The sequence below is a fragment of the Ambystoma mexicanum genome, chromosome 3p (genome assembly GCF_040938575.1).
Source record: "Ambystoma mexicanum isolate Mex_15411 chromosome 3p, UKY_AmexF1_1, whole genome shotgun sequence".
In the NCBI taxonomy this organism is placed as follows: Eukaryota; Metazoa; Chordata; class Amphibia; order Caudata; family Ambystomatidae; genus Ambystoma; species Ambystoma mexicanum.
In genome coordinates this window covers 988,112,266-988,131,734 of record NC_090925.1, presented here as the reverse complement: position 1 = coordinate 988,131,734, position 19,469 = coordinate 988,112,266, and the positions used below count along the sequence as shown (strand labels likewise).

General features: G+C 44.5%; 1 protein-coding gene across 6 annotated transcripts in view; it reads left to right on the top strand.

The window, feature by feature from the left end:
- Positions 1-19,469, top strand: part of ZHX3 (zinc fingers and homeoboxes 3) — a 443,788-nt gene that overhangs the window by 358,731 nt on the left and 65,588 nt on the right. The window lies entirely within an intron of this gene.

The following is a 19,469-nucleotide window of genomic DNA, read 5'->3' as shown; positions in this document are numbered from 1 at the left end:
TGAATCTAACTATGTGATTTGTTTTTTGGTGTTACTATTATTTTATTTTTGTCATTGATTCTTGAGTAAATTGAACTCACTTGTTAAAAAGTTTTCTTTGCTTTTCTGCTCTTTTGATATGTAAGAATATGATATTAACAAAGTGAATGAACTATTGATATTGAGTTATTTTGAAAAACGATTGTATTTGATGTACCTACTTTTCATCTTTCGAATTCCTATATTGTGAAACTACTAAACTATCAAAGAGATCTATTTAATTTTTATTGGAAAACCACTTTTTCCATTACTTTATGGTGTGCACGGGACGGGAGTTCCTATTACCAGTAGGAACTCTATTGTGTTCATTAGTATGTTGACTTGTGATACCAGAGTCATTTGTTTTCTCCCCCGCACCCTTTAAACTTATTAAGAGTTCATGAGCCTTAGGAGCTCTACATTACTAAAGATTATGCTCAGTGTTTTCGTACACACACAAAACAAATAGGGTGTGCTTCTTCTCTCTTATTGTTTTGAGCTGCTAACATTCACACAACTCTATCCAAGTATGGTACCTGGTAGTGTTCATGCAGTGGGTGAAGTTGTTAGGAGTTGGGCAGGGATGTAATTTCTGTCCTTATGGTGTGTGGCTTGTGTCCTATTCGGCCTAGCGTCATCTTTCTTGTTAATGTAGAAGTTTCCCTTAGTCGGTTCTGGGTGTTGTCGGTGTCATCCTGAATTCTGTCATCTTGTTCTTTGTTTCCTGTTTGATTGTTTAATTGTTTCAATTTGAATCTGCAGTGTTGAAGAGCCAGATTTTTAGCAGCTTTCTGAATTGTCTGTGGTCCTTGGTGTTTCTTATTTCTTTCGGGATGTTGTTCCAGGTTTTTGCAGCTAGGTGGGAGGAGGAGAATCTGCCTAGTTTTTTCTTGAGAATGGTTTTGGTTCCGGCAGATTTCGTCACTTGATCTGAGGAGTCTGGTTGGCTTGTCGATTGTTATTTTCTTTTGTAGGAATTCAGCTCCCTGTCTGCTGATTGCGCTGTGTGTTATGCACATTGTTTTGAAGGTGATGCGATGTTTGACTGGGAGCCAATGTAGTATTTTTAGTGCTGGAGTAATGTGGTCTCTTCTGGATAGTTTGCGGAGTCGTCTGGCTGCTGTATTTTGGATGCGTTGTAGTTTCTTCAGGAGGTATTCTGGAATCTCGAGAGGCTGTTTGCAAGTCAATTCTTGACATGATGAGGGCGACGATTGTGAGTGTTTTGTGGGTGATGGAGAGGAAATGTAAGATTCTTCCTGTTGTGTGAAGGAGAAAGAAGCATTTCTTGATTATTACATTTATTTGTGGTTCTATGGTTAGGGTGTTGTCCATCAGGACTCCCAGGTTTTTTCTTCTTTAGATGGTGTTGGCGCGGTTGCCATTTCCATAGGCCAGGGAATGTGGGTGCTGTTTTCTTGGTTTTTGGATATAATCATGATTTCGGTCTGTACTGGGTTGATTTTCAAGTTGTTGGTGTTCATCCAATTAAAGACTTCTTTTAGACACTAAATTAGGGTTGAGTGATCGGCTTGAGTGTCTTCGATTTTGTAGATGATTTGAGTGTCGTCTGCGTAGTTGTAGCATGTAACTTTGTATTTTTTGAAGATTCTGATTACTGGAGTCTGGTAGATGTTGAAGTATAGTGGTGATAGTGAGGATCCACAGTCGTTAACTCGTGGAGTAGATTTGAATGGTTTTATCCATACGGTTTCTGTTCTGTCTGTTAGGAATGATTTAATCCAGATTCAATCCTTCCCTAAAAACAGCCTTCAGATCCTTGCCTTGGCTGCATCCCAGACCATACCCGATTGAACCACCACTCCTTTGAGATAAACTAAAATTCTATTTCAGACTCAAGTTCGTCTATAAACACGAGGTCCCTTAATGACGCCATGTGTCAGAAGCTTGATGGCAGAAATATGTCCACACAGCTAAGTGGGGAATAGTGCACAAGAAACAGGAGTTTAAGGAGTCCTGAGGACAAGAAAGGAGAGGCAATAACTACAGACAAGCAGCAAAGGCAGTGAACAGAAAGGGTCAGAGAATACAACCAAGACAAGCATGTTAGGTTCCTACTTGTGGTATTTGCAGAATGGGGAAAGAGTTTCCTACAGATCTGGGGAAACTCTAGCCTTCTGAGCTGATTGTTATTAAAAGGGCCTACTCTGAATGCTCATGAAAAGAAGCAGCAGCAGTGGGCGTTTGTGTCTGGACCCTGAGGCATGAACAATGAAACAATGCTCACAAGACTGATCCCTGTACAGGTCTAGCAGGAACGAATCAGTAATTGCCCCCTGAAACAGCAACAAGCACACTATTTACAAATATGGCACAGTGGACAAGACTCAGATGTAACAAAGGAAAGGCGCAGAGATTGCTTGCCGGCAAACACAGCAGCCAAACTCTCTACTAGGGAATTACACAAACACAGGTGAGGACAAGAACAGTACCAGAAATATCCAGAGAAAGAACAGGAAGTCAAAGTAGGTAAGGTTCATGACCGAGAAGAGGAGGAAAGAGCATAAGCAAGAAAGCAAGAATCAAAGCGTAAGCATACAGGAGACTGGAACTGTAAACTAAGGACTGGAATCAAGGAACAGTGAACTGAACTATAGAGCAGGAACAAGAAATCTCATGATTGAAACAATGGACTATGATGACTGCTGAGCTTCAGGCTTGTAGCAAGGAATACAAGGAACAGTAACACTGGACTGGAATAACAAGGGACTCGTCTGCAGACAGACAGCAAAGAAACTCAGGACTGGAATCTAGGAAGCTAAAACCAGGGAATATGGACTATGGGCACAGAGCAAGGAATTGCAGGCAGGGAACAAGATAATGTATGGTAGAGAGCTAGGAGCTGCAGACAGAGAACAGGACTGCAAGCAGGGGAGCAGGACAGGAAGCACAGGGGGTGCAGGACAGAAGGCAGGGGAGAGCAGGCAGGGTTGCAGGGCATGGAGCACAGGGCACTGGAGAAGGAGCAGGTTCTGGAAGCAACAGGACACCGAAATCCAAAGATCAATGGATGCGGGGCTGGCAGCAAACTCAGTGAAAGAACCCTGTGATCCTGCAGGCAGCTGCTTAAAACGGAAACACCCTGTGCTTAGGCAGGCTTCTTAGCAGAACCTGGAGCACCACACCTCAAGGTAATCTGCCTCCTCCCTCTCGGGACCCGGAAAAGTGAAAGCAGCACTGTTCTCTAAGCCTTCTGGAGATTGGAGTACCAGGACTGCTGCGTAGGAATAGCCAGGTAATGAGAACTGCCGAAAGGTGCATTTTAGGATATGTAGTTTGTGAAATGAAATGGGAAATTACCATAGTCTTGCACAGGATAAATAGACCGAAATATGAATATGTATTGTCGCGTTTAGATTATTATGATGATGAATTTCGAGTTCCAATTAGTCCACAATGGGTGCCATTTGGTGCGGTCATAACACCATATTACACTGCCGTCTTCCTGTCCCTCTGTCTGGCATTGGGAGGACCAGTTCCGCGCTCACCATATCATGCAAGGCATAAAATAAGCTGTGTCGCACAGCAATTTGCTATGCAATTCTGTAGGTTTGCTAATTGACACTTGTGTGGCAAAGGTAGCTATTTAAGTTGCCCTATTCAATAAAAGCACTGCTCACCCTGAATTCCTTTGGCTATCAAGGCTCTCGCCACACTCTTCTCTGTTCAATCCCAAGTTCAAAGGGGCTTATGGAGAGACAGTGTAATAGTAATCATCTCCTTCACTCTTAAGTGCCAAAGGCCTGTGCAGGATTCCTAGGCAAGATTCCCTTTCTTTTTCTAACAATTGATAGCCAGAAGTAATCTGGATGATACTTTTATTAAGCTAACTATATCCTCTTTGGAAAGTATGTGTAACTTTATTTAAAACAGTCATGCAATTCCATACCTAACAATTTTAAGTTGCTGCATAATACATAACTACAGTATTGCTTCTGTAAAACACTACATTATCTGCATGGTTTACAGTAAAGTTTAGGTTAGTGTTTCTAAATCTGTGTCAACTAGATGTTTTTTGTTGTTCTGGAAGATGCATCACATTCATGAGTGAACAATTTTGAAAATGTACATGATCACACAGCCTACTGCTTTTAATGTCAAATCTAGTTCTGTGACCTGCTGGATTCATTTATCTGTGCAGCTGGTGCTCAACGCATGAGCAGTTTTATACCACTTACCGTGAGGGTGAGATCGCAGCAAACTACAATATTCCACCTAGTTTGACCAGTTCTCTGCCTGCTTTGCCATCTACTCTTAGTCTTACACCTACTTTCCTCTTATATAATGAATACACAAAGCTAACTAATGTTAATGCAAAATAATTATCAATAGTACAGTCCAGACTGTACATTGACAAATCTACTGCAAGACCACACACTGTATGATATGATATGATATGGTATTTGTAACGCGCCTATACACAAGTGTTTCAAGGCGCGACGAGGCAGGGAGGGAGGGAAACAAGGGGAAGACAGACAAACGATCCTACTAGGCCAGGTGTCATTCAGATCGCGCAAGTGCAGAGGTAAGGGGAAAAGGAGAAAGTGCAGGGGGAGGAGGTGGGGGGGAAGTGCAGTACAAGGTAAGTAGCGTAATAAAATAATAAATAATAAATAAAAAGGGCCAGCTGGTGGCAAGTGCGAGGTAAGTGCAGAGCAAGTGCAGAGCAAGTGCTGGGAAGGGGGCTGTAGGGATACAGTGACAGTCCCACAGTGCAGGGGGAGCTAGGGAGGCAGTGCAAGTGGAGAGTGGCTGGGCCCTGGACCGAGGTCGCTGAGAGTGGCCCAGATGCAGGTTTAGTGCAGAATTCAGTGGGGAGTTAAGCAGGTTTAGCAGGGGAGAGGGAGAGAGAAGGCAGAAGCGAAGAGGAAGGTTTTGAGGTACTTCCGGAACCGGAGATGGTTCTCCTCAAGTTTCAGGGAGGCAGGAAGGCTGTTCCAGAGGGAGGCCCCTGCTGCGGAGAGAGATCTACCCCCAGCTCGTTGCTTCGAGAAGCGGCTGACCATGAGGGAGTTGGAGACGGATGAGCGAAGGGCTCGTGAAGGAAGATATTTAGGAAGAGAGAGTTGAAGGTATTTAGGCCCCAGGCCCCAGAAGGCCTTGTGGACAATGCAGAGGGTTTTGAACTTAATCCTCGCAGCCACTGGGAGCCAGTGAAGAGATTTCAGTCCTGGAGAGATACGGTCCCTGGGCTTGAGGCCAAGGACAAGTCTCGCAGTTCTGTTCTGGATAAGTTGCAGAGGGCGGAGAGTGGAGGCAGGCAGATTAAGATAGAGGCTGTTACAGTAGTCCAGCCTTGAGAGAACCAGGGCTCGGGAGACAGTGAGCTTCTGGGGGAAGGAGAGGAAGGGAAGAATACCTCTGAGGAGGTGCAGCTGGTAGTGTGACTTCTTAGAGACGTCAGATATATGAGGAGAGAAGGAGAGTGTGGAGTCGAAGATGACCCCGAGGTTTTTAGCCTTGCAGGTAGGGGCGGGAAGGGGTCCAGGGGAGGCCGGCCAGAGAGCTGCAGGGAAGGAGGGAGTGGGTGTGCCGATGAGTAGAATCTCAGTCTTACTGGCGTTAAGGCAGAGGTCATTGGCAGCACACCATTCCTGGATAGCAGACAGACAGTCGGAGATGAGGGAAGGAGAGGAGGAGGCCGAGGGTAGCCTGAAAATGAGCTGGGTATCGTCCGCATAGCACTGGAAGTGGGGGCAGAGAGCGGCGATGCGGTGGGCAAGGAGTGCCAGATACTGGTTGAAAAGCCAGGGAGAGAGGTTGGATCCCTGGGGGACACCACAGGTGGAGAAAAAGATGTCAGAGAGGAAGGAGCCCATTTGGACCTGTAGTTAGCCTCCTGAGCTCACTTTGCTCTGTGATATTATGATTGCATTATATATTAGCATCTGACTTTTTTAAACATATTTATGTTTTTATTTCTGTTCATTCGTGCAGTTAACCCTGTACATTTTACAGACACTCATCCAGAGACTGCCAACTCCACTCGTCCACTCAAGTAGATTTTATGAAGGGCGAGTACCATTTGTAGGGAATGTTTGAAACTTCTATGTAAGTAACATTTACTTTTTTTCAGTAAATATCAGATACGTTTCACTGTGCATAGCTGGCAGCAGTATGCCAAACATAAAGTGGATTTATGGTGACATGCACCATTTTACAGAAAGCGCATTTACATTTTTTGTCACCCGTTGCTATGGGTAGAGTGCATTTCTTTCAGGTCGAGTAGGTAAATTAAATTACTTAACATGCGTGTCTAGTGGAATTTTAAAGAATTTGTAAGGCCTGATTCGCCTCACTAATATCCTACTTCACACAAACATGCTATATTATGTTTTGGATGCAAAAAACTTCTGGGCACATTAAAAATACTAGTACAACATTGCTGATCAAATGGAAGGGTTTGCTAATCAAGAACATTTTAATTAGCAAACTCTGTTAATCAATTTTTGAAAACTAATTTATGCCTTGTCACGGTGTGAACCACGTGACTGGCATAAACATCACTACTCCTAGTATACCCTGTAGGTATTCCAGACTTGAGTGGGACAATTGTATGCTGTGTCCTGTGGATTAGTCTATCTGCAAGCATCTACTAAGTCCATTGCTTGGGAGGAAAGAACCCAATATTGGGGGCCTTCAGGTGTCACTTTAACCATGAGCCCTCCAGTAATCTTTCTTTGCTCCAAACCAAAATCATGTTGAGATCATCTCCCAGTAATAGACCCTCCACCCATACTTTCACCTTCTCCATCACTCTAGCCATATAGCCCGACGCTGCTCTCCAGCAACCTCTTTACTATAGTTTCTTCTATTATAAGCTTTTTCCAGACCAAAATACCCACCCCAGCATTCTTGGTCTCCTAATGGACTTAAAAGGCATGGTCCACACTTTCCCATTTGTAGTCCCTCTTCTCTCCCTTTTTTTTCTTTTCAAGCTTTATTTTTCCAATCATGTTATGACAGTATATGCAAAGACTCGCAAACATCTGTTATCATTTGCCATGGTACACAGCCCAGGTCACTCAAGTCAATAGACACATGTACTGCAAAATATACTTAAAAGAAAAGAATGAACACTACTAATGATAACTTCAACAGTTGACAATGAGGCAGTTAGGAATCAAGCAGTATTTCCTCTATAAACAATGACATTGCATTTTGTTTCCCTCTTTAACTTATGAACAGGCTTTCACCCTATTGAGAAATTGCTCAGTGGGCCTGGTTTATTATAGTATTGCTCCCTATCTCGTACAAATTCCTGAAATGGGGCACATACTTTAACAAAAGTCAGGAAGCCTCCAGAAGCAAGGGCAGTTATTTTCTCCATTGCTAGTACTCCCATACCTTGACCTACCACTGCCCAGCGATTGCCCGTTCCGGATTCTTCCAGAATTGTGGCAACCTTAGCCCAGCTGCACCCAGCATGTGTGTTATCAAGGTTGCTGTATCACCCCTCATTCCATATGAAGCTTCCGACACATTTCCCAAAATCACCACTGCCGGGTCCATAGGCAATAGTATGCCTGGTATGTCCTTGAAATGGTCCAGCATCTCTTTCCAAAAGACTTGGGATTTCTGGCGGCTCACCACAGGTATCCCAAGGTTCCTACTTTGCCACATCCTCGCCAACAAAGTGGGGACTACAGGTGGGAAATTTTACTAATTTTGTGTGGGCTAAGATACCAATTGAAGCATAGTTACTTTTATCGTGCTGCATTTGGATGCCCTATGCATGCTCTTGCCCATTTGTGTTCCCAATCCTCTTGTGCAATGTTCTTCCCCAATTCTACTTCCCAACGTTTTATATAGGGTACTTTATAACACAGGTTATCTTTATCCATAAGTTTATATAACTTATAAGTCCTTCCCTGATCTATGCCGTCTGTCATCGAGATTTCCATCCCCATGGGAACCCTGTTTCCCGCCTGCCTTACCCTGTTATTTGTAATATAGTGTCTGATCTGGGCGTAGCAGAATCTTTCCTGATCCCCAGTCTTCTACTTCCTCTAACAGTCTTTGAATGTTATTGGTCTGCCTTCATTGTAAAGATCTGTGAGCCGAGTCATCCCATTCCTCTGCCACCCAATTAGGCTGCATTCATCCCTGGTGTAAAATCAGGGTTATGGGTGAGTGTTGAAAAGGGTCCTAAATCTGGTTGTATGCCGCAAGCTTGTAAGGCTCTATACCAATATGTTAACAAGCTTGTTGCAGATGCCAAAGGGTTCCCACCCGCATGTCTCCCAATCCCATCCAAGAAGGGGAGATTACGTGAGTGGATAGACGTAGCGCCCTGTTCTACGTCCTTCCATCCCTTAACTCTCTGTTCCGATATCCATTCCAGCATAGGTGCTATTTGAGCGGTAGGCAGATATTTCTTAACATCTGGGATGCCCAAACCACCTAAGACCCAAACCCCCTAAGAGGAGGGGCCCTTGTCAAAATCCCTTTTGCTATTATAGGCCTTCTCCTGTTGCAAATGAACCAAACTATGGCTCTCTGCAGCATTGTCCTCTTTATCGCAGCCACTCTGGCCTACCATGCCAATTCTTGCAAGTCCCATTGTCGATTTCCATAGGTCTGGAATCTTAGCACTGTATAGCACCTCATAAAAATTCTCCTTCTGCCGCCCAAAAAAGCAAAGATGGCACCTTTATTCTCCGTTTTCGATGTCTATCTTTGCGCCCAGGGTTCTTGTCAACTGTTCATTCTCTTTAAGCTTTGTCTCAGATTTGAGTTCCATAACATCGACAGACAGCTGGTTACTTACTAAGGCTTCCAGCCTGCCTTCCGCTCTTTCCAACCGGTTTCTAATCTCAGAGATTGAAAGAAACCTGAATTTAGGATCTCATAGCTTCGATTCCATCCAGTAGGTCCTTAATGTTTCATTTATTGGCCATAACTCTCCACTCTTCTGCCTCCCTGGTGCTGGCCTCTGCTTGTGGCTGCATAAGTGAGTCTCCCTCTACGGTTCCATGTAATAATGTCACCACAAAAATATCGCCGAAAAATGGTCGTTTTTTGTGGCGACATTATTGCATGGAACATGCGGTGGACACCCCCGCAACTCCCACATTTTTTCAAATTTTTTTTTTTTGCCCCTATCGCCACATATATGGTCACCCAAAAATTATCGCCACAACATTTTCCCAGCAATATTATTTAGGGCGACCATATATGTGGCGATATTAATACCTGATACCCCCTCTACTGGTTCTTGTGCTCTGGAAAAATTATGCAATTTAGTCTTCTTGTCCAGATCTGGTCTTGTCCTGGCATTCAGCAATGTCATGACATGCCGTTATTGTTTTGTTTTCTTTGCAGGTAACATATTCTTTTGGCCTCTTGATGTGTGGCTGGGTGGCCTGCACCCGTGCACCCACGCACTTTACTACACTACTCTCTCCACTGACCTGGACTACGGTCCCCGAGGGCGTTCAACCCACAGCGCTTTCGAATCATACCAATGGAAAAGGCGCTATACAAATGCCCAATAACATAACATATCTAGCCTGTGCACAGGTCGGGTGATGTCAGAAATTCCACCCCGCCCTAGTTCTGGGCCACCTCTGGACACAAGGGTCTGTACTTTATATCCTCCGGTTGCGCTTGCAGCAGTATTTGGGGTCCTAACTCAGGCCTCACTTTAGTTTCACTACTGGTGGTCTCCATCCCTCCTCTGTTCTCCCCACCCAATTGCACAGCCCTTGCTGTGTTGGACCAGCGTCTCGCTCTTTAATCGTACGGATTGGTGCAGGGACTTTGGTGTCCTACTTTGTCCTGCTGCTCCCCACCCACAACCGCCACCAGGGTTTCACAGCTCCTTACCGTCTTTTCTTTTCGTCTGCCTTCTTTTCCCTTGCAAGGGGTGTATTTAGGTCTCTGGGTTGGGCCTGCTGTGGTTACCCGTGCCTTACCTCTCAGCCTATCCACCTTCCGCACTGCACTGGAGAGGTTGCCAGCCTCTCATGGCCTCCCATGTGCAAGACAGCACTCTGGCACACCGCCAGTCCACTTGACCTTTCTGACTTCACTGTGCTTTCTGGGCCCCAAACCCCCTTCTCTTCCTCTTTGCTTGGGCTAAGGCCCATATTTAGGCTGCATCTGCGTGGCCTGACCGGTCCCTGCCTGCCCTTCATTTCTTGTGCCTTTTTGTGCAGTCGGTCGGGTCTGTCCAAGTTGCACTTTTCCAGTCAGTCATCATTATGCCCCCCACGTAGGGCACACCTCTGTGTCAGGGCCAAGTTAACCCATGCTTTTTCCTACTCTTCCCATACCCTTGTTTTCTCCGCCTGGTGTGCTATTGTTCCGCTCAGTCTCCTCGGCTCCTCCACTTTCCCCAGGGCTCTGTCTTTATCACTCCTGCTCATGATGGGATCAGCTCTGCGGTCCTCTGAGAAGCTGCCGCCTCACAGAAAGATGTGTTATGGTTTGCGTTTTGTGTCTTTGGCCTTCTAGAACATTCAGACTGTGCCGGCCTGGTCAACCCTCCTGTCGGTTCAGTCAGTTTCCCTTTGCACGGAAAGTCCATGGGGCCTGGTGACTTTTGATCAATCTGCCTCAAGCTGTTTTTTTTGGCAGGAAATCCCTTTTGGGCACAGGCTGGGACCCATGAGGACACACAATGGCCCAGGCCACCAATCTCATCGACTGTGGGGTGTTGGTACGGGAGTGAGAAGGGGAAGGAGGAGGTGAAGATGAAAGTCTTGAGCTTCTTGAATTTGAGGATATCCCGCCCAAGACTGAGAGGAAGAGGTAGGCTGTTCCAAAGGAGTGAGCCGGCGGAGGAGAGAGATCTGCCACCAGCTCGCTGCTTAGAAAAGCACCTGACACACAGAGAGTTGGAGCCGGAGGAGTGTAAAGATCTGGAAGGAGAGTATTTGGTGAGAGCAAGTTCTAGGTAGTGTGGTCCTCAGCACCAGGCAGCCTTATGGATGATGCAGAGGGCTTTGAATTTGATCTTTGCAGCAACTGGAAGCCAATGGAGGGATTTTAGAGCTGGAGAGATACGGTCTCTGGGCTTGAGGCCAAGGAGAAATCTCACAGCCCTATTCTGGACAAGCTGGAGGGGGCGGAGAGAGTAGATTGAGAAAAAGGCTGTTGCAGTAGTCCAGCCTAGAGAGTACCAAGAGTTCTAGAGACATTTAGCTTCTGGGGGAAAGTGAGTAAAGGAAGGATACCTCTGAGTAAGTGTAGTTGAGAATGCACTTTCTTAGCAATGTCCAAGATGTGAGGGAGGAAAAAGAGCTAGGAGGATGACTCCGAGGTTTCTGGCTTCAGATGCAGGAGAAGGGGGCAAGCCCATAGAGGGCGGCCAGATTGAAGGGCGAAACAAGGAAGGATCTCAGTCTTGTTGGCATTGAGGCAGAGATCATTGGAGGCACACCAAGACTGGATAGCAGATAGGCAGTCGAGAATGGTAAAGGAAGGGAGAGCATCAGAGGGAAGTTTGAAGAAAAGTTGGGTGTCATCTGGGTGTGCAGTCAAAATATTGAGAAAAAAAATGTCGGAAGACAAAAAAATCGAAAAGACAAAAAAATCGAAAACATAACACCGAAAAAAGTAGAATAATTTTTTTATTTTTATTTTTTTTGGCTCTCGCATGTAAAAAAAAAAAGGTAAAAACAAAAAATAAATTAAAAAGGGGGGGTTGAGGGGGAACCCCCCATTTCGAATAAAAAACGTAATAAAAAAGAAAATCGTCGTTTATTTTTCGATATTTTGACTTTCGACCTTTTTGTTTTCGATTTTTTAACTATAAACCTGTCATCTGCATTACACTGGCAGTGAGGGGAGAAAGTGGAGATAAGGTGAGTAAGAGGAGCGAAATAGACATTAAAGAGCCAGGGGGAGAGGTTAGAACCCTGGGGAAACCCTACAGGTGGAAATAGAGGTAGGAGAGAAGAAAGAGCCCAGGAGACATAGGCAGATGAACATCAAAGCACGAAAGGATAAGGTCAAGTGGGGACGGAGTGTCTGCAAGGCACAAACCCTTGAGTTAAGTCACATTGGGGAGCGTGGAGCAGGGACCACCTAGATTGTTCCAAGAGGGAGTCATAGCTAGGTACGGCATTTTCCTATAGGCCACCATCCTGATCTATTCAGTTGTGTAGATAGTAGGGGTTACTGATCTCCAGTGACAATCCAGGGGTTGAGGGAGCCCTGGGTTGGGGAAGGAACAGCCATCACTAAACGATATGGACGGATGGCCATTAGCGAGCCCCTTTACTACTCTAAAAATAAAACCCTTGAACTGTCTAAGCGTTTACCTTTTCCTAAATTGATTATTCAATTTGTGTATTACCTGTGGTCCACCATAGATGACGCCAAACATGTGTTTGCAATGTTCAACTTTATATGAGGACATAAGTGCCTTTGGTAGCAATTTCAAAACCTCTACTTCCCCTTGAAATGCATTATATAGTCATTGATATTGAAAATTGGCTATAGGAAAAACTGCTTTTCCTCTACACAGTACTGAAGTGTTTTCTCACATGCACCTCTCAGGGACTCGATACATCGGAGCATATTGCGGCTGATTTTTAAAACGTTTCTAAAACTGAAGCAGGAAAAGTAATTCAAAAACGCTGTAGATTTGTTTGTTTTTCCATCTAAATATTCTAGAATGGGATAATAATTGATTCCAACTCCAGTAATAGAATATTTTTTTGTAATCGTTTATTTGTAAACCGCTTATACACAGGTGAAGTGCTTCAAAGTGCTTAAAGGCGGGAAGGGAACAAGGGAATACAGTCAACATTCATAGGCCTTGAAGTTTCCAAATGATCTTTGGAGAAATATTTGATTTTCAAGCCCCCTGGAGTGGAACCCAATTAACTTTTGAGAGATAAGGAACCGTTTCTTTGTGGAAGTTGTATTATTCCAGGTCAGGAATGTTTTATAGCCAGGTGGGGTCCACAAAATGACTAAACACAATTTTTAAGGTAAAAATTGATTTTATAGCGCACACACATTTTCTCCTTATGGTCAAAACCCCAAAATAAAAAGGCTTTAGATAGTCTCTTCTCAACAGTTCCACTAGTGTGAGATTTACCTTAAAAACATTGGGGGTACTTTCCCGTCACTCAGTTTCAAGTTTACTGTTTATGGGCATCTCCCTACTTGATTTTGGTTGTACCGGGTGAGGTAAACGTGATATGGAACATAAGTTATGTGAATTAACCTATTAAGGATGGGGTAAAGGTGTTAAAAGGGAAGGGGATACCGGGTCTCGCCATCTGGTTTTCCCCCCCTCCCAAAAACCCCTCACCCAGGGGATGCTCCCGCACTGGCCCACCCCCAGGAATTGGATCCAGAAGCGATGGCAGTGTCCTGGCCACCCAGATGACAGATTCCCGGGGACTAGTGGGTGAGACACCTTCTGGTTTCTCACACTGCCCTATCTCTTGTACAAAAAGGAGAAATGTATGCAAAAGGAAAAACCAGTGTTCAAAAGAATAAATGTGGTTGAAGCAGCTCACCTCCCTACATTAGACTCAGAGTAAGGCTGTCCCCGCGGGCAGGATGACACAATCTGGCTTGGTTTTCGACACAATGAGCAGTTCTTCGAGGCCCACCTGGCCTTTCATGTTAAAGTCTCTTTTCCTAACTTCCAAATAATGTTTTAACAAAAGGTTCACATAGGTCCCCCTCTGTCGGGCTCAGACCTCTCGCAACAAAGTTCAACAAAACTTGCTCTCTTCCCCAAGCTTATTATACTTCTGGTCTCCCTCTGTCGGGCTCGGACCACTTTGGATGTCGAAGACCTTCGAATGTGTGTGGCTTTCTTAACAGACCACCGCAGGACCACTTCAACTCAAAGTTCACGTTTTAACTTTCACTGTCTCCTTCTTTAGGAGTTAATCTTGCTTACTTCACTTTTAGCTCTTCATTCGCTTTATTGCTTCAAACAATGTACCTTTCACGGAGCCTTCAAGTGGGCTACTTCCTTTCTCCGGCCTCTCCGTTACTTAGTATCGCTGATCTCACAGCTGGCCTTACATCAATGTTCGTTCACCGGTCTGCCTTTCTTCATGTCTCATTCTCGAGTGTGTAGCCTTCACTTGCGATATAATGGTGCTAATTCAAACTTTAACTCAGACCGGTCTCTCAGGTCGCTTGCCAACTCACTGGCTGTGTGCGTTTCTTTTGTGGTTTTTATGATTTTCAATTCACTAGTCAAGGTTAGTACCACAGGCTTTGCCTCGCCTCCCCAACTCTGCCGTTCACCCGGGAGGGTTGCTGGCATCCTTAAAACACAATTCAGCCTTCTCATGTGGGATCTGGCCTGCTCCACGCGTGTTTCACAGCCTGTGGGAGGCAAAAACCTCCAGTGGGGTACTCTTGTGGTTTTTCAACCCGCTGCTCTCGTCTCTTGGTCCGTCACTCTGCTCCAGTAGGTTTGCCTTTGTCCCGGAAGTTCTGCTCGTACTCGTGTTCCGCCTTGCTCAGAGTGTCTCTAAGTTCTGCCTTTTATTCTTGTGAGGAGAGCTAATTGGTATCAGGTGTATGCACAAGTGCCTGACTTTGCCTGACCCGATTAGAGGTACAGGCCGCGTAGGATGTGCCAAAGTTAATGTTGTTATTCTCAGTCACCCTCTTCCTCGGCCGAGTGTTTGTGTAAAAAGAGGGGTGGGTTGAGTATCCTAAAAATAGGATGGGTTAGATAAAATGGGGAGGAATACCGCTTCTCGCCATCAGCTGCATCACCCTGACTTCCTGACGACCCCTCATCCAGGTGATCCTCCTGCACTGCTCCACCCCCAGGATCTGGATCGAAAGGGGATGGCTGTGTCCTGGCCACCTGAGAGAAAGATCCCCGGGGACTAGCGGGTGAGGCACCCTCTGATTTCTCACACAACACATACAGCGTCTGCCTATGAGATAATCCTATCCAGCATAAATATCCACATTGTAAGGTGCAAATTAGTAAGCCCTGCTACGTTTCTAATTGGAATGTGCACAGATGAAGACATGGCCCGACATGATTGTGTTTCTTATAGATCAAAGTGGGTATATTTTTTGGCTACGAGGTAGAGGGAATGGACCTAGAGGAGGACAAGGTGGATTTCGAAACCCTCAAGGAGGATGAGGATTTCATGGAGGACAGCCGAAGCAATGCTGGAATTGTGTGAGAATAGGACATATGGCCCGAACGTGTAGAAGCAGAGGGGGCATGCAGTAGAACTGGCAAGCTCGAAGAGGGTAGATGGGCTATTCTCCACAGTACAATACAGAGCCACAAGAATATTATGCCCAAGATCAAACGCTGAATCAGACACGTTTGCCGTAAATACAGCAAGCGCAACAAGTTCAATTTCAAGCGCTATTGCCACAAGGGCAACCACAGCAAGCTCCTATGCAAACACAGCAAGTACAAACTCAGCAAGCACAGACAGAACAAGCAATAGTGACACAATGGAATGTGAATACAGGAGTCCCACAAGCATCACACCCAGGATAAGGGAGTGTGGCCGTGGTAGGAGGAAATCCTTTCACGGGTACGGGATACATTTATATCCACAATAGGAAAGCCACACAGCGACCTGATGTGTTTAGTACCATCAGTGACACCAGACCGCCAGGAGGAACCAAGGGTCAGGGTAACAATAGGAGGCAAACATTCTCGTTTCTTGTAGACACTGGAGCGACTCGTTCCAGTGTTTGAGAGTGGAAGTATCCAATGTCTGGCATTGCCGTGAATGCACAGAGGGGGGCTTTGAGCTTAGTTCCTTTCGCTGACGAACTACCAATTTCTATAGGAGAACATGACGTGTCTATGCCACTATTGTATTCTCGGCAGACACCAGTTGATATATTAGGATGTGACTTGATGACAAAATTAAACCTGACAATATCTTTTACTGACAAAGGGATAGTGTGTTCCACTCCAGGGATACATTGTATGAATGTAAGAGAGTTCATATTAGCATTTACAGGCCAAAAGGCATTATGAGGTGTCCCTTTAGATCCAGAAGTATTTTTGTATGGAGTGAATATCTTGTTGACATGACTTCCTAGACCGATAGGTTAAGTATTGAGAATACCTGATAAATTTTTGTTTAGGCCAGAAATACCTATTGATGATGGAGGAGAACAGATTATTCCTTTAGAACTGGAAGTAGCAGTAGTAAGAGAGAAAAGGGTGGTTGTCCATGGGACAGATGATGTGGGAAGAGGATGGAGAGAAGTAATGGCTCTTGGTGAAGGATACAGACTAACAGATTTAACAGAGAAAAGACATTTTTAGAGGTGATTATTCAGATGCTGAATTCATATTTTTCATAAGTCTCACTTATTGGATTAAAGTTGAGAATAGGGAAATACCGTAGAGAATGGCATTGATAAAAGACACCATTGTTTTTCCAGAAAGATTTAGAAAAGGTGCCAAGAATCTTATGGACTAGCATTCCATAAGACGTGGCCCTATTGAGTGGAGCAGGAGCAGTTACAATTAAGCTCAAGCCAGGAGTACAGAGAAGCAGTTGAAGGTATATTTGAAACCATTTCCGCTTTAGTAGAACAGGAAATATTGGTATCATCAGAATCCCCATGTAACACATCTGTGTATCCAGTAAGGAAATAAACAAGGGGGGATCGTGGAGATTTATTCAGGATCTCTGTCCCCTAAGCAATGTAGTCGAAGCAGAGTTTCCTCTGTTTCCAAATCCAGCTACGATATTATGCAATATTCCAGTCATAGCCAAGAATTTTACAGCAATAGATTTAAAGAACGCCTTTTTCTCAATTCCCCTTCATGAGGACTCACAGGATTTGACCTTGTTTTCGTATAGTAACCAGCGCTGGAAACACACGAGATTGCCTTAAGGGTACTACTCTCTAAGTCCCCCTCAATCCTTAATAGGGTCCTCCAGGCGGACCTGGGTAACATACAACTCAAGAGCACAATAATTCAGTACGTAGATGATATATTAGTTTGCAGCGAGATTGAAGAAAAGTGTAGAAAAGACTCAGTCCAACTAATGACCATACTCGCAGAGAAGGGATATAAAGTAGAAAAAGAGAAATTAAAGTATTGTCAGGAAGAGGTCCTGTATATAGGACAGCTATTCTCTCAAGAAGGGAGAAAAGTGACACCTGAGAGAGCAGAAGCAATCATGAAAATTCCATTACCGGATACAGTGGGGGGAATGCAACAATTTGTAGGCCTATGTAATAATTGCAAGGCCTGGGTTTTTGATTACAGTATGTATCACATCACACAAGCCAGAATAGCAGCTCATTGGCTCCCAGTCAAAGACCGCATCTCCTTCAAAATTCTCACAACCACCCACAAATGTATCAACCTCACAGCTCCCTCTTACTTATCTGACACGATAGGTAGATATCAATCCACAAGACCTAGAAGAGCACAATACACGAACCAACTTGCAATACCTCGCATCAACAGAACAAAAGCAGGAGGTATAGGCTTCCCCTTCCTCGCACCCAAACTCTGGAATTCCCTTCCTACTGACCTTAGAGCTGACACATCTCTTTTCTCATTCCGAAAAAAGCTCAAAACTGCCCTGTTCAACTGAACCCGTTTTCATGTACTCCTGCTGCACTTGCATATCTGTAAAAAAGTATATCTACATGAACTGAATGTAACTAAGTAAGCAACACTGTAACTAGCGCCACGATGCCTACGGTCTGATGTGCGCTCAACAAATGTGAATAAATAAATAAATAAATAAATATGTATATTTGACCACTTTTGAAGGGACCTGAAGCACAGGTAGGCAAAAGTAAGATAACACAGGCAGATGAGGTGACTGAAGGATTTGAAGATTTAAAAAGGGCAATTTGTACAGCCCGTGTTAGGAATTCCAGACTATAATGAAGAGTTCTCTCTATTCTCACACTGAAATGGAGAAGTAATGACAGCAGTCCTCGCACAGAAAACAACATAAAGACATGGGCATAAATCATTAGCTTATTATAGTGGGATTTTATACCCAGTAGCAAAATGACATTATCCTTGCAAGGCTGTAAGTATTGCCATGGGATGTTCAATGATATTATTTGTCGAGCATTGCTTTTTTGCTATTTTAGTACATTGACTACACAAAGAGCATTAGGATATGAGGTAATTATTTCGAACCCAGCGCTCAAAATTGTTAGATGTAGAGTATTGAATCCAGCAACATTCATAGCAAAACCAGTGGGGAAAGGGGACTATGTACATGACTGCACAACGTATACTGAATCGTATGAAGATATTCTCCATGTTAGAGAAAATGCTCTCAGAGAGGGAGGAGGGGAATTCTGTTCATTGATGGTTCTTTGAAAATTTACCAAACAATGGGAGAAAGGAATACGGGAACTGCAGTAGTAAAGCTAAACAGGAGTGGTGCGAGACTTCCTTTCACATTGATTAGCAGAGGCTGCAGAATTAGTGGTGCTTATCGCTGCACTCCAGAGATATGAAGACGTGACAGTGTACTCTGACTCCGCCTATGTGACGTCAACCGTGGACGCAGGATTGTCAGGCTGGAAAAAGAAGGGCTTCTCCATGCAGACGAAACATCAGTGCAACATGCGTCTTTATTGGATAAATTCATCAAGGCACTAAAGCTCCCATTGGCTATCGCTGTGGGGAAGTGTGCGCCCCATACTAAGAGGGCAGACCTGATTTCTCGCGATAACGAAGCCGCAGACGTGGAAGAAAAAACGGCAGCTATGTTCCAAACATTTCTCATTTTGAAGTAGAAAGTGTTAAGCAAATGTGAGGACGATGTATGATGGTGCAGGAAGGTTTTAATATGTTGTCTATTGTACAGTTAATTGAGTTACCAGATCAAGCGCCACAAGAAGAGCAGGACTTATGGAAGAGACAGGGGTGTTTTTTATCCCCCACTAAGGCCTTCTGGCGACAGGCCAGCACTGGAAAGCAGTTATGTCTCTGAGTATTATTGAAGGTGGAGCTGGAGCAGCTTCACTACCCTGCACACATAACTAGAAAGTCGTGCTGCCATTGTTGCAGAAGACGGGTTTTTGCCAAATGTATTAGAACACGTGGCACAGTTTATTGTGAACTGCATTGTAGGGCATACATGGCACAGTTTATTGTGAACTGCATTGCAGGCCAGACGTTCGCAGCAGGGCACACTTTGGTAAGAGGAGCAATCCCCAGACCTAATGGTCTTTTTCAGCATCTACATATAGATTAGGTGGATATGTTACAAACATGCAACGGTTATGGATATATGCTAGAGGTAGTATGTCCCTTTTCCAGATGGATTGAGGCAGGTCTATGTACGCACCCCGACGCAACATGCACTACCAAGTTTCTTTTAAGATCGGGTGTGTTTGAAGTCCTGCGTTCTGATAATGGGCCCCATTTTGTAAATGAGCTATTTGAACAGGGAACTCTTTTATTAGGTATAAAGCACATGGTGCAAGTTTTCATCTGCCTATCACAACACAGG